General features: G+C 45.0%; 1 long non-coding RNA gene across 1 annotated transcript in view; it reads right to left on the bottom strand.

Annotated features, from left to right (window-relative positions):
• LOC309635053 overlaps positions 1 to 12,913 on the bottom strand; it is a 176,383-nt gene extending 163,470 nt beyond the window's left edge. Inside the window, exon 1 of the long non-coding RNA XR_014248601.1 lies at positions 2,903 to 12,913. This is a non-coding gene — a long non-coding RNA (uncharacterized lncRNA). The remainder of the gene's footprint in view (positions 1 to 2,902) is intronic.
• Between the last annotated feature and the right edge of the window lie 161 nt (positions 12,914 to 13,074).

The following is a 13,074-nucleotide window of genomic DNA, read 5'->3' as shown; positions in this document are numbered from 1 at the left end:
TACTGGCCTCGGGCAGCATGGATTTCATGCAGGTAATTATGCCCGTGCTGTCATTGGCCAGGCTGGAGATGGAGCCTGGCAAACCCAGACCACTGAGCTCAAGAACAGCCCTGGGCTCAGATCCACGTGGATTCTTGCTATTGAATGATGGATGTGGGTCTTCCTAGAAAAATGGGTAGAAGTCAGGGGTTGAAACCCAGAGCTTGGACAGCTGAGTACTGGTGGTCGATCAGGAAGACAGTGCATCTGGTGGACAGCCTTGCACCTCCATCTAGGTAACTTAATAAGGAAGCTCTCAGAGTAGGATCTGATGCCCGGCTGCAACAAAATGCTGATGTTCTGGAGAAAAATTCAAATGTCCAGCCTCTTGCATGGATCTATGGAAATAGCACATCTGGGATAGGACACAAATATCCCTACTGTTTTTAGAAACACTCTAGGAGACTTTTATGCAAGTACATCTTGTATACCATGACTTTCCAACCCAAGTACTTGTTGCTCAGCTAAAATAGATCCAGTACTTCTCCAGAACACATGAGCCATAAATCTATAGCAAAAGCAGACTTCAGTTGACTACTGTTGGCGAGAGGTAAGTCGTTCACATTTGAGTCCTGGAATAAATTCTGCTACTAACGGTTCAGGCTGAAAATCCTCTGTCTCGCGCTGTGCAACACGACACCCTGTTCATGTGGCTGTGACAGCCTCGTCGACTCGGGTGGTTTCCAGCACAAACAATAATTCCCTACTAGTTTCAGCGTTCAGTTTCCTTCCTCTTCTGTTGAAGAAATTCCGTCAGCAGCCAGAAATCTTGAAGTCAATACCTTATTTGTTTCATCTTAAATAATCATCCTGACAGATTATGCCTACGTTACAGTGAAAGATCAATTTGTGGTACATCTTTTTGGCCATCAGAGGAAATTGCTTGAATGTTAAAATAAACAATGCAGGGACTTCCCCAGTGGTCCGGTGGTAAAGAATCTGCCTTCCAATGCAGGGGACGTGGGTGCAATCCCTGGTCAGGGAACCAAGATCCCACATGCCGCGGGGCAACTAAGTCCACGCGCCACAACTACTGAGCTCACGCGCCACAACTACTGAGCTCACGCGCCTCAACTAGAGCCTGTGTGCCACAAACTACAAAGCCCACAAGCTCTGGAACCCACGCACCACAACTACAGAGCCCACACGCCCTGGAACCTGCGCACCACAACGAGAGAAGAGAAAACCCACATGCCACAACTAGAGAGAAGCCCGCGTGCCGCAAGAAAGAGCCGGCGCACCACAACAAAAGATCCCACATGCTTCAATGAAGATCCTGTGTGCCGCAACAAAGACCTGATGCAGCCAAAAATGAATAAAATAAATAAATTAATAATAAACTTTTAAAAAATAAAATAAGCAATGTGACAGTAGCAGGCTTCCTACTCCTCAAGTCTGTACTACATTTAAATATATGGTTTGGCTGTTGACTTTGCTAGAATCTGCAGAACATTTTCCAAAAGGGAGATACTGTAGATTCTTTAGAAGTGAAATTAACTTTTATGATGTGGGCATGATGGGAAAGTCAGGAAGTGTCTGGGAATAAAATACTCTTCAGAACTAGAACACTGTATATGAAAACACATGTTTGAAAGCACTTGATGGCTAAAAAAAGCATGAATGCCACATTAATCGGATATATATTGCCTCTCATAGAATGGAAACAAGTAACTTTTTTGAAATCTTGATTTAGAATTCATCTCTAGTCAGATGATCTAAGATGGAGAATATACTGCTGGTCCCCGTGTCGCCATGAGTAAGAGGTGGTCTCCCCTCTTGTTCCTGCCTCTTAAAGTCCTGTGCCTTTCAAGCCCCTTTTCTCCTAGGAGCCTTCCGGTCCTCACTGGGGGCACTTAGGATTTCTCTCTCCTGTTCTTACACAGCTCACTGGGTGTGCAGGCGGGCACAGTGCTTCAGAAGGTGGGCCCTGAAGCCAGTTCAATGGGAAGCAAATCTCAGCATATCCACTTGCCAACAGTAAGGATTGTTCAAGTATGTTAACTTCCTCATGCCTTCGTTTCCCTATCTGTAAGATGAGGATAATTAAGTACCCACTTCTCTAGGATGTGGTGATTAAATAAATAAAGCACTTATAATAGTGATATTACACAGTACCTATCTAATAAATAAAAGGAAATGTTTAAATTGAACTCAAAGCATTTTGTCGTTGGCTACAAATAAGAAATTAGGCTTGGGCATGTGGCCAAGAAGAGAAACTCTAAATGACATCCATTTTAGCCCAGTGCACAGAGAGGCTGGCAGCAACTTGACAGGAAAACACAAGTGGCATCAGAGGCAAAATCAGAACTGAGAGTTGATGCCTCATGGGTTTGAATCCAGACAAAGATGGGCTTAATACTGGCTCTGTCACTCACTGTATATCAGACCTTGGTCAACTTACCCCTATAATCCTCAGTGACCTATCCAGTACATACGATAATCATTAAGATTGGTTTACTGTATATTGTATATAATTATATATGTATATATAAGGTATGGGGAATAAATAATATATATACATAGATACAAAAAAATACCACACACACATGTGCACCTGCACACAGAATTCAACACTATAGCAATCCTCTTAGTGGAGAAGAAAGCTATTCTAGAACCACAGAGATCATATAATTCAACAACCCAGTTTTAGAAGTAAGATTATCAAGGCTCAAGAGGTTTGGTGAGGAAATGCATGGCAAATATATAAGATTTTACTGTTATTGTTTAAATCTGTTTAAGAGATAATGTTTGAACAAAATTAATAATAACATAATGTGAATTTATAGCATATGGAAAAGAAAAATACCCCATAATCATAGCTTAAAGACCTGGAGAGGAGAAATGGAGGTGAACTTCTACTTACCTGTAAGGTTCTTACTGTAGACAAAGTGGGATAATATCACTTGAAGGTGGGCTGGCATAAGTTAAAGTATACACTGTAAAATTAATAAAACAAGGTGTTACACCTAGGATCCAGAAAAAAAAGTTATAAAATAGAAATACAAAAAATATCCAATTGAGCCAAAAGAAGGCAAGAAAAAAACCGAATAACAGATGGACAAATGGAAAACAAATAGGCAAAGTGAAGGTCTTAAACACAATCATATCAATAACCACATTAGGTGTAAATGGTCTAAAGATACCAATTAAAAGCCAGAGAACATCAGATTGGATAAAAGAGTAAGACAAACTGAATACCACCTGTAAGAAATGCACTTCCAATATAAAGACCCAAGCAGGTCGAAGAAAAAAAATTTTTTAAGATATACTACCCTAATGCTTATCCAAAGAAAGCTGGAGTGGCCATATCAATATCAAGTATATTTCAAAACAAATAAAGAAAGAACACCATTTCATAACAGTAAAGGGGTCCAATCATCAAAATGACATAACAATCCTAAACCTAATACAGGAGCTTCAAAATACATGAAGCAAAAACTGACAGAATTACAAGGAAAAGAGATCCTCTTAGTGCAGAGTCTTTTACCCAGGACTATAGTCAGAGTTTTCAGTACCACTCTCGGTGTTGACAGACACACAGACAATTATTCTGGATACAGAAGATTCGAAGAACACTGTTAGCCCACTTGTCTTAACTGATATTTATAGAAGACTCCACCACCAACAGCAGAATACACATTCTTCTCAAGTGAACACAGAACATGAATCAAAGCTCAATAAATTCAGATCATGCAAAAAATGTACCAAATGGAGTTAAATCAGAAATCAATAAAAGAAAGATCTTGGGAAAGCCCCCAAATAAGTGGAAACAGAATAGCACACTTTTAGATAATCCATGAACCAATGAAGAAACCAAAAGGGAAAATAGGAGGTCTTCTGGACTAAATGAACATGAAAAGATAACATATCAAAATTGGGGGGACGCTGCTAAAAAGCAGTGCAAGGAGGGGAATTTATGAGGCAGAATACCTGTGCCAGGACCCTTCTGATCATAAAGAGGACTGAATGAGGGCAGCAGGCAGACGGCAGGACCAGCCAGCGGGAATCAGGAGTCTGGTCTCGCCCTCACACGTCACGGCGCACGGGGTCTCACCGTCCACGGGAAGCATGGCCATGATTAAAGGGGAGGGGTGAGGGACGGGGGGCAGGAGGCATGCGACGGGATCTGCTGCAGAATGCAAGTCCAGGCATGGGGAAGGCGGGTAAGAAGTGTCTGTACAACCTGCCAGAAGTGAAGTGGGGAGCAGAGAGGATGAGTGGAGGAGAAATCACAAGTAGATGGATAGTCGATCGGATTATGTCTGATGGCAAGTGAACGAGGTGGGGATAGAGATCAAGGACACGGGCTCCCGGGTGGGCGGCGGTCAGACAGTCAAACAAGGAAGGACCCACCCGGGGGCCAGGGCCTGGGACAAAACACTTGGTCTGGAGTCGGAACGTGGAGCTGGAAACGCTGAGGGCTTCCGGTGGGAAGGCCCAGCAGCAAACGGAATCTGGGTCTAAAGAGGATAAGAGGCCCAGAGATAGGAGTCTAAGGTGAGGGAAATGACAAAGCACTGAGAGGCAGCACGCAAAGTGAGAAAGAATAGAACGTACAGCCACCGGAGGAAACCTGCACCAAGAAGACGGGGTTCACCCGGGGCCACCCTACCCCCAGGACCCCCGTGACACGGCCAAGGCTTTGGCTTAATCTGCTTGGTTGGGGGATTAATCTCCTCCTTAGGGGAGGTCTGCTGGGGACCTCCTGCAATTCTAAGAGCATCCAGGGAGGAGAATCACTGACTCAAAGAGGAAAAGGAGTCAATTTTAAAGAAAGAAAAAGTCAGAAACTGACAGTGAGCAGCTGCGGTGGTCACAGGTCTGATAGAAGCAAGTATTTCTGATGAAAAGTGATGCTGGTGCTTCAAAGTTTCAACTGCACCAAATCAGACTAAACGGGCTTCAATTTCAAAAGTGTGCATCTGCTGACATCAGTACATCTGTAACTAACCACAGGCTGCTTTCTACTGAAAATGTCAAGCAGAATTTTTTCTAACTGTTGTCATCAAGAACAAAAGGAGTCTGTAAGGATCTGTTTTTTCACAAGAGACAAAAAGATAGGAGAAATGGTTCAAGTAGTTAGATGTGGTAGCAAAAGCCTTTTTCCTGTCAACATAATTTTTAAGGACTAAGGTTAATCAAAATCTAAAATTTAAAATCCAAACCATGAGGATAAGGAAATCTATTTTCCAAGTTCACAGGTTGGCTTAACTGTGTGATCCTGGGGGGCAGGAGGGTAGGAGGAAGGTTTAAAAGGGATAATCAGCGTTTCTCGAGCTCTTTCCTCAGAAGAGCCAGGCCGGTACCAAAACTGGACCTACATGACATTTAACCTCCATGACCAGAGGGCAGCGTCCCTCGTAAGGGCTGTGCTTTCACTCCCAGGAGGCCCTTCCTGTCATCACTGCGCCGGACACTTTGTGGGTGATCCACTCTTCCTCGTCCTGGGAAACCTGCGGGCTCCACTGCAGGCACCCGACACCTAAATACAGGTGGCGGCCCCTCCGCCCCGGCTCTGGCCACACTGCCCAGTGTAGACGGGGAGCGGCATCAGACGCGGCCAGACGGCTACACACCTGCACTCCCGTCTGACTCCAGCACGGACGGCTCGGCTGGAACCCACCTGTCCTGGGCATGGCCCTGACCAGACTCTCCCAGCTTCTGGAAAGTTCCTCTGGCCCCTGCTTCCCAGCCCGTGGACACCCTGGCTTCTGCCTGTTTCCTAGCCTGGCTCTGGTGCTGCCACCAGTCCTGTGAGCTCTCGAAATACTTCCAGTAAATGAACAGATCAACCCGGTGTCACTTAAGTCAGTGCCAAGGCCACTGCTCGCAGCTGAGGCTGCAGACGCCGAGATGCGGACGGGCTGAAGGACACACGCACTGTTGGTGCCCACGGAGGGGCTCGGGTCCACTCGTGTCACACACAGAGTCCCCACTCCCGCCTACCGCTTCCCAAAATGTGCACGTTCGAGAACTTCCTGACAAAAGTCAGACATGTGAATGCATGACCATCCGTTGAAATCCAAGCGCAAAAAAACCAGAAGGTAAGCCATTGTCTCAGATGCTCCCTTGGCTGAAGGCACAGTCCAGGAGAGCTGCTCCAGTTAGAGAAATTACAGCCAAGGTCACTCAGCCTTGGCGGGCTTCATGTGACCTCTGAGGTTTTAGAAGACTGCAGGTCTGGGAGATGGACCCTCATGTTGCTTGAACGGCACTGCATTTGTCCTGACATACTTTGCCTGTTGGCAGCTAAGAACCGGCAGAGAAATGCAGTGTTCCCTTCCCAACGAAACGTTAATTCTGTTTCATATGTTTTTGCCTGGACTTTAAGGCCAATTCCTAAATGCAGAGCCTAACTTTCTTTGGTAAAATTTTAAACCAAAATGAAACTTTATTCTGAATCAATCATCAGAGGACTGAATTTCAATATTAGTTCTCCACAATATTCAAAATTAGAAACACCTCAGGCAATTGATTCCCTATTCCAAATTAGACAGAACACTGCCCGCCCTGATCTATTACTTGTTCCATATTTTAAGGGGATCATTGAGTCCCATCTACCAAAAATACGTTCCCCAAATATTAAACATCTATGATATATGCAATGACTTCCTTCGTTCCTTTAGCAGTGGGTGCTGACTGATCCCACGGACACTGGCAGGTCCGGGTCTGCACACAGAGGGGCCTCCTACCTCCTGTAATCGGCCTGTTCCTAAAAAGCTGAGTGCTAAAAAATGAGTTTTGTAAACCAAGCACCAGTTTCTCATTAGCCGATATTATAAGTTCATTTTTTACCTTTATTATCAAGTTTTCTTCAACAGCCCGGTGTTTTGGTCTGTGAATGATTACACATTAAAAGGAACCCTTTGATCAACTAGGTAACAAAGAAAAGCATTTTGTAAAGAACAGAAAATAGCACCACTTAATAAAGTCCTACTTCCGATTTCTAAAAATCTTGGGGTTAATTCTGAGAGACAGCAGCCCTCTTCCCTGGCATGGGGCCCCTAAGGAGGGCAGGGATCAAGTCACCCATGGGCTGGTGACCTGGCACCTGCCAGAGTCACAGAGAGCAGGTGTCTCTCCTCCTGGACCCAGACCGCAATCTTATGGTGTTCCTGGCCCTCAAAACATGCTACATTCGAAGGAAAATACAGAGCTATTTGGAGGATGACCACTCATAAATTTTCACTGAACCGCCGGGAAGGGAGGCCTCGTGTGCCCACCACGCACGCGTCACGTCCTGGGGACAGAGCTCTGTGCGGGAGCCCCTCTCCCCACAACGTAGGTGATGAGACAGACGCGCAGGGCTGAGCGAGGGAGCACGCCTTGACGAGGCCACGGCTCCAAGCCCGCAGCCTAACCACGTTTATACAAAATGTCTCCATTTTACTGTGATTATTACACAAATCACGGAGCGTCTCTGAGCCCAAGTTCCTCAAACAGAAGAAACGGAAGCAGCAGTGCCGCTTACCGCTAACTCACCGGCACTATTAGATGAACCGGCGCCAAGCAAGGGCCCAGCTCAGAGCCTGGCAGTTAAAACGCAGTTGAGGGGGGGAGGGATAAATCAGGAGCTTGGGGGTTACATACACACACTACTTTATGTAAGATAGATAACCTACAAGGACCTACTGTATAGCACAGGGAACTCTACTCAATATTCTATGATAAATATTCTATGAGAAAAGAATCTTAAAAAAAAGAGTGGATATGTGTATATGTATAACTGAATCACTTTGCTGTACACCTGAAACTAACACAACATTGTATATCAACTATACTCCAATAAAATTTTTTAAAAATGAGTTGATAAATATCACTATTATTAAGTTTACCATCTGGTCCTCACCCTAGTACCTCTTCCTCTTTAGAGAGTGGTATCTAAGAAGCAAAATGAAACTGGAGAAATGTTTTCTAAAAAAAGATCATCAGATTTCAGTTTGGAGAACTCAGAACGAACGTACCAGCCATGGTTTGGGCTTGACCATAAACGTGTGCGTTAATACAAAGTGTGGGAAATCAAACTGAGGACTCGATTCCAATGACAAAAGAATATTTAATATGCTTGCTTGGTTTTATTGAAACTTTTTTAAAAAGGCACACAGTGGCCCAGGCGGAGCAGCCCCTCAGACAAAGCGAGAACTGGGGGGAACTGGGCACGGCTGGGGCTGGGGCTCCGTGTGGGCCTGCTCTGACCCGGCGGTCCCCCGGGGCGTCTGGAAGTGAATCGGGGCACGTCGGGCTGTGGCACGGCTCCTCGGGGGCTGGGGATTCCTGGCATCAGTGGGTAGGGACCAGGGATGCGACAAGCCCTGGCGTGAGTGGACTGCCGTGCCCATTTCAGGACTGTCCCCTGAGAAACCGACTGAATGCATTTTCCTACGAAAACAAGAAATCCGGGCACAAGGGGCTACAGCGTAAGGCACCCTGACAAGATGGTTTGTATGGCAGGGGACAGGGCGCGTTTCTATTTTGGTACCAAAAGCATTTAAACTTTAGGAGTAACGAAATAGGAATAAGGAAGTTCTGAATAAGGAGATGTGTTAGGTTCTCCAGAGAAACAGAACCAACAGGACGGATATAGACTTATTACATACGAGGAGATTTATTCTAGAACTGGCTCACGTGGTTATGGCGGCTGAGAAGTCCTAGGATCCACCGTCTGCAGGCTGGAGACCCAGGGGAGCTGGTGGTGTCATTCAGTCCAGGGTGAAGGCCTGAGGACCAGGAGAGCTGAAGTCCGAGGCGGGAGAAGGTGGACGCCCAGCTCAAGGGGAGAGGGGAATTCATCCTTCCTTCACCTTTTTGTTCTTTCCAGGCCCTCAGTAGTTTGGGTGAGGCCCCGCCCCACAGTGCAAAGGGCAGTCTTTACTCTGTTCACCAGCTCAAATGCTCATGTCTCCTGGAGACATCCTCCCAGACACACCCAGAAATGACGCTTTACCAGCCATCTGGCATCCCTCACCAGGCGTCAACACAGAAAACTAATTATCACAGGAGATGTCCTTAAGTTCTTCCTAAATAGTTTTATTTCTATGGCGACTTCTAGGTTAAAATGGAACCAGGCTCAGGGCTTCCCTGGTGGCACAGTGGTTAAGAATCCACCTGTCAATGCAGGGGACACGGGTTCAAGCCCTGGTCCGGGAAGATCCCACATGCCGCGGAGCAACTAAGCCCGTGCACAACTACTGAGCCTGCGCTCTAGAGCCCATGAGCCACAACTACTGAGCCTGCGAGCCACAACTACTGAGCCCACGAGCCACAACTATTGAAGCCCACGCACCTAGAGCCCCTGCTCTGCAACAAGTGAAGCCTCCGCAATGAGAAGCCCGCGCACCACAAGGAAGAGTAGCCCCGCTCACCACAACTAGAGAAAGCCCACACGCAGCAACAAAGACCCAACACAGCCAAAAATAAAATAAATAAATTTTTTAAAAAATAAATAAAATGGAACCAGTCTCAGAATCCTCAATGGCACCTCCCTAACAGTCTCCAACCAAAAAATAAATAAATAAAAGATGAAAATTATAACATCACAAACAAGCACCAGCCACAAACATTCGATTGCAAAAATCTGGAAGGTATTTTCCTGTAACCACAAGACTAAAGGAGATGGATTGAGAAACAAATTTTGGCCTCCACATGTGCCACCCTCTGAAGCAACGCAGTTGCCCTGGGCAGGACGAGACCTTAAGAAGCCCCCGCCCGTGAGCTGCCTGGCTGGCCCTGGCTCAGCAACGTCAGGACACTCTTAGGACCTTCTCCCGAGCAGCACCTCTTTTTCTATGTCAGTTTGAGGCTGCAACTCCAACAATAAACTGGGTAACTTGAAAAAGAGAAGACAAAGCAGGGGGCCAGTCTATTCCAGGAGATGTCCACATACAAATTATGGGGGAGGGGTGCATAGAACACGACAGCCATGCACAGACTGCAAATGCAAATGCACCTAAACCCGCTGAAATCAGTAAAGGCAGGAAGCTGGGAAGTAAATGATGTCACGGACACCGCCATGGGAAACCCATTCTCATGATGCTGAGGAAGAGAACGGAGGACTTGATCATTTTCTCTCCCCAGAAAATAAGATCAAGATGGTTACTTTTCAATAATGCATATTCCTGAGTAGAAACAAAAAGAGATGAATGATTTCACAATTCCTTATGAATTAATGCATCTTCGCAATAGCTGACGGGGCCTGAAGGGTTTTCTTTCCTATGTATTCTTTGTTGTTTCATCTAAGATTTCAAGTCTTATTAAGAAGAGGAGGGGCTTCCCTGGCGGTCCAGTAGTTAAGACTTTGTGCTTCCACTGCTGAGGGAATGGGCTCGATCCCTGGTCGGGGAACTAAGGTCCCGCATGCTGTGTGGTGCAGCCGAAAAAAAAAAAAGAAGTGGAACTGAGAGAAAACATAGAGTTCTTTCACGTCAGGTCCCACGTATGTAAGCGTTTCTGTGTGGGACGTGGCACTGCATCTTGGGTGTAAAGGCAGAGTGATGACCCTGGCGGCTCTGGGGCTGGGATTCTGGCAGTGACGTACCTTCCCAGCACCCATCCCAGGAGCAGAAGACTCCGTTCACTCTGTGTGGCCCTCTTTCACCCACACAGCACGCAGTGAATCGCAATCCCACAAAGGAAATAGTAATGCCAGAGAGACCAGCAATGCAAACCAGGGTGGTGCTGGGACGCCATGGCAACGTGAGTTTTTGACGTGCCAAGAGGGTTTCATACAGAAGAAAATGATTTGTGTTCATTTTCATTTTCTTAAATTATCATCCAATCTATTAAAGGTTTAAATTTTAAAACCTAGTTTCCTTAAGCGTTTAACTTAATATCTTATTTATTGTATTTATAAATCTAGCAGATTTTAACAATCACACGCGAAGTGGCCTTCAGTTTATGTTGAATCTACTCATGATGAACAGATTAAAATCCCTTAGGCAATGATTTAATATAATTTAAATTGTCTTAAAATTGTCAAGATTCATTTCAAATTAAGATATTACACTTTCTTGCATACTTTAAATGACAAAACTACAAAACCAAAATGCTCCCATGTTCTTAATTCTCACAAATCTAAAAAACTAAACCGTATAAGAATGGTGACTCTCAAGCCCTCCTAAAAATGAAAACGCTGCTCACAAACTTAGTGAAATTTTCTTATTTTTCTCAATTAAAAAGTCATGAGTCTAAGGCCAGTTCACACCTCAAATTAGAATCAGATATTTTAATATATCAAAGTCCTTAAAACATTTACAAGAACCTTAAATACTACTTATCCTCAGATTATTCCTAAATTTATGAAAATCTATTAATAGTGTGGGTTGGATGTACTTATCTCTAAATTTAATTCTAAGCACTAAAGAAACACTTTCTGACCTGAAGGAAGTTGGGGTCTCATTCTGGGGGAGCCAGGCCACATGCAGACGTGCAGGTGAGCCCTTTTCACCACCGCGATGATGGCGGGGTCCTCCAGCCTACGCCCTGGAGGGCTCTGTAAGTCTGAGGTCCAGGGCATCACTGTTCCTGACTCTCCTGCCCTGTTTGCAGGCAGCTTACTTGCTCCTTACCTTCGTTGACCTTTGCTGTATTTAGTCTTCCTGAGGTGTGTTGCTGTCTCCCCACACTGCCAAGAACAGCTTGGAGGGATTTTACGCTCACACGTAACCCTTCGTGACCCCCTCAACTTGACCACGTGCTTGAATGCTGCTTCCCTCTGAGCTACTTTTCTGGTCTTTGTGGTCACAACGCACGCGGATCCAGCTCGACTCTCCTGCCTTCTCCTGACTCCACGATCAAAGTCACGGGCACGAGGAACCCACAGGCAGCTTTCCCAGAGAATTTGGGGAAGAGCACAGCCTTCCAGAAAAGTCAACGAGTGAGGACCAGGTAGCGAAAAACTGAACTCTGATCCAGGACAAACACAAGGACTAAGACAGAAATAAAACGCAGAAATTTCAGCACAAATGAGTAATCTAGACCGCGCGACCCAGAGAGAAGACAGGACTTAGAAACGGGGTGTTTTTCTCATCACTGTGCAAGGAGACAAGAAAACCCAGGGTGCCTGGTGCCTCCTGGTCTGGAAACACTTTTAGTAAATCATCTATTCTCTTTACGGAACGCAGGTGCACTCATTCTCAGCTCATCCTGTGTGTTGTCTTTAAAAAGTAGGAAATCTGTCTGCCTGTGGAGGGAGACCAGGACCAGGAGCCCTGACCGCGCAGCGATGGTGGGAACAGGTCAGCCAGGTAGCAAGTGTCTCCAGGAAGCTCCCCGAGCCTGCGCTTGGCTGCCCGAGACCATCACAAGAGCAGCTCCTGTGCAGTACGGGCACTTAGAAGGGGCTTACAGATCCAAACTGACAAAACAGTCATAAATATCACGAACTTCAAATTTAATTCCATTTAAAAATGCCGTCATTTCATTAATTATTCTATAATTGACATGTACAGACTTTTTCCACGTAGAGACTTAGGTTCTTTTTCCTTGGAAGAGCTAAACCATAACTCTCAAAGTAACACGGCCCAATTAAAACAGGCGGATTTCAATCTCATCCTCACATTCTTTAGTAAATAAAATGTTTGAAAGAGAAAACAAGATAATAAAAAGCAAAACCAAATCTGGAAAAAGCATGGACTCTAATACAAAGGACAAAGTGTCAATTTTAAATTAAAAGCTAGAACAATCAGTAAGCAAAATTTTGGGTCCAAAAGATAAAGATATGAAGGATATACAAGCAATTTAAAAATGAAAAGAAAACAACTCAGCAGCATATGAGATGATACATATTCTCCCTAATAGTCAAAGACACGCAAATCAGAATAATGGGATGCTATTTCTTGATAATGAGTTTAACAAGATAATGACGGTACTAATAATCGAAGCTTGTAAGGAAACAAAAAACTCTTCGAGAAGTATTTGTCTATATTTATCAGAATCCTTTCAAAGTTTCGCTATTTTACTCAGCACTACTACTCCTAATAATCTTGAGAAGATAAATCTAGATACAGACCCTGTATCTCAATACAAACCCCTGTATCT

Source organism: Balaenoptera borealis (genome assembly GCF_965194805.1).
Source record: "Balaenoptera borealis genome assembly, chromosome: 9".
Classification (NCBI taxonomy): Eukaryota; Metazoa; Chordata; class Mammalia; order Artiodactyla; family Balaenopteridae; genus Balaenoptera; species Balaenoptera borealis.
Note: the sequence above shows the minus strand (reverse complement) of the source record. Positions and strands in the feature narration are given on the sequence as shown.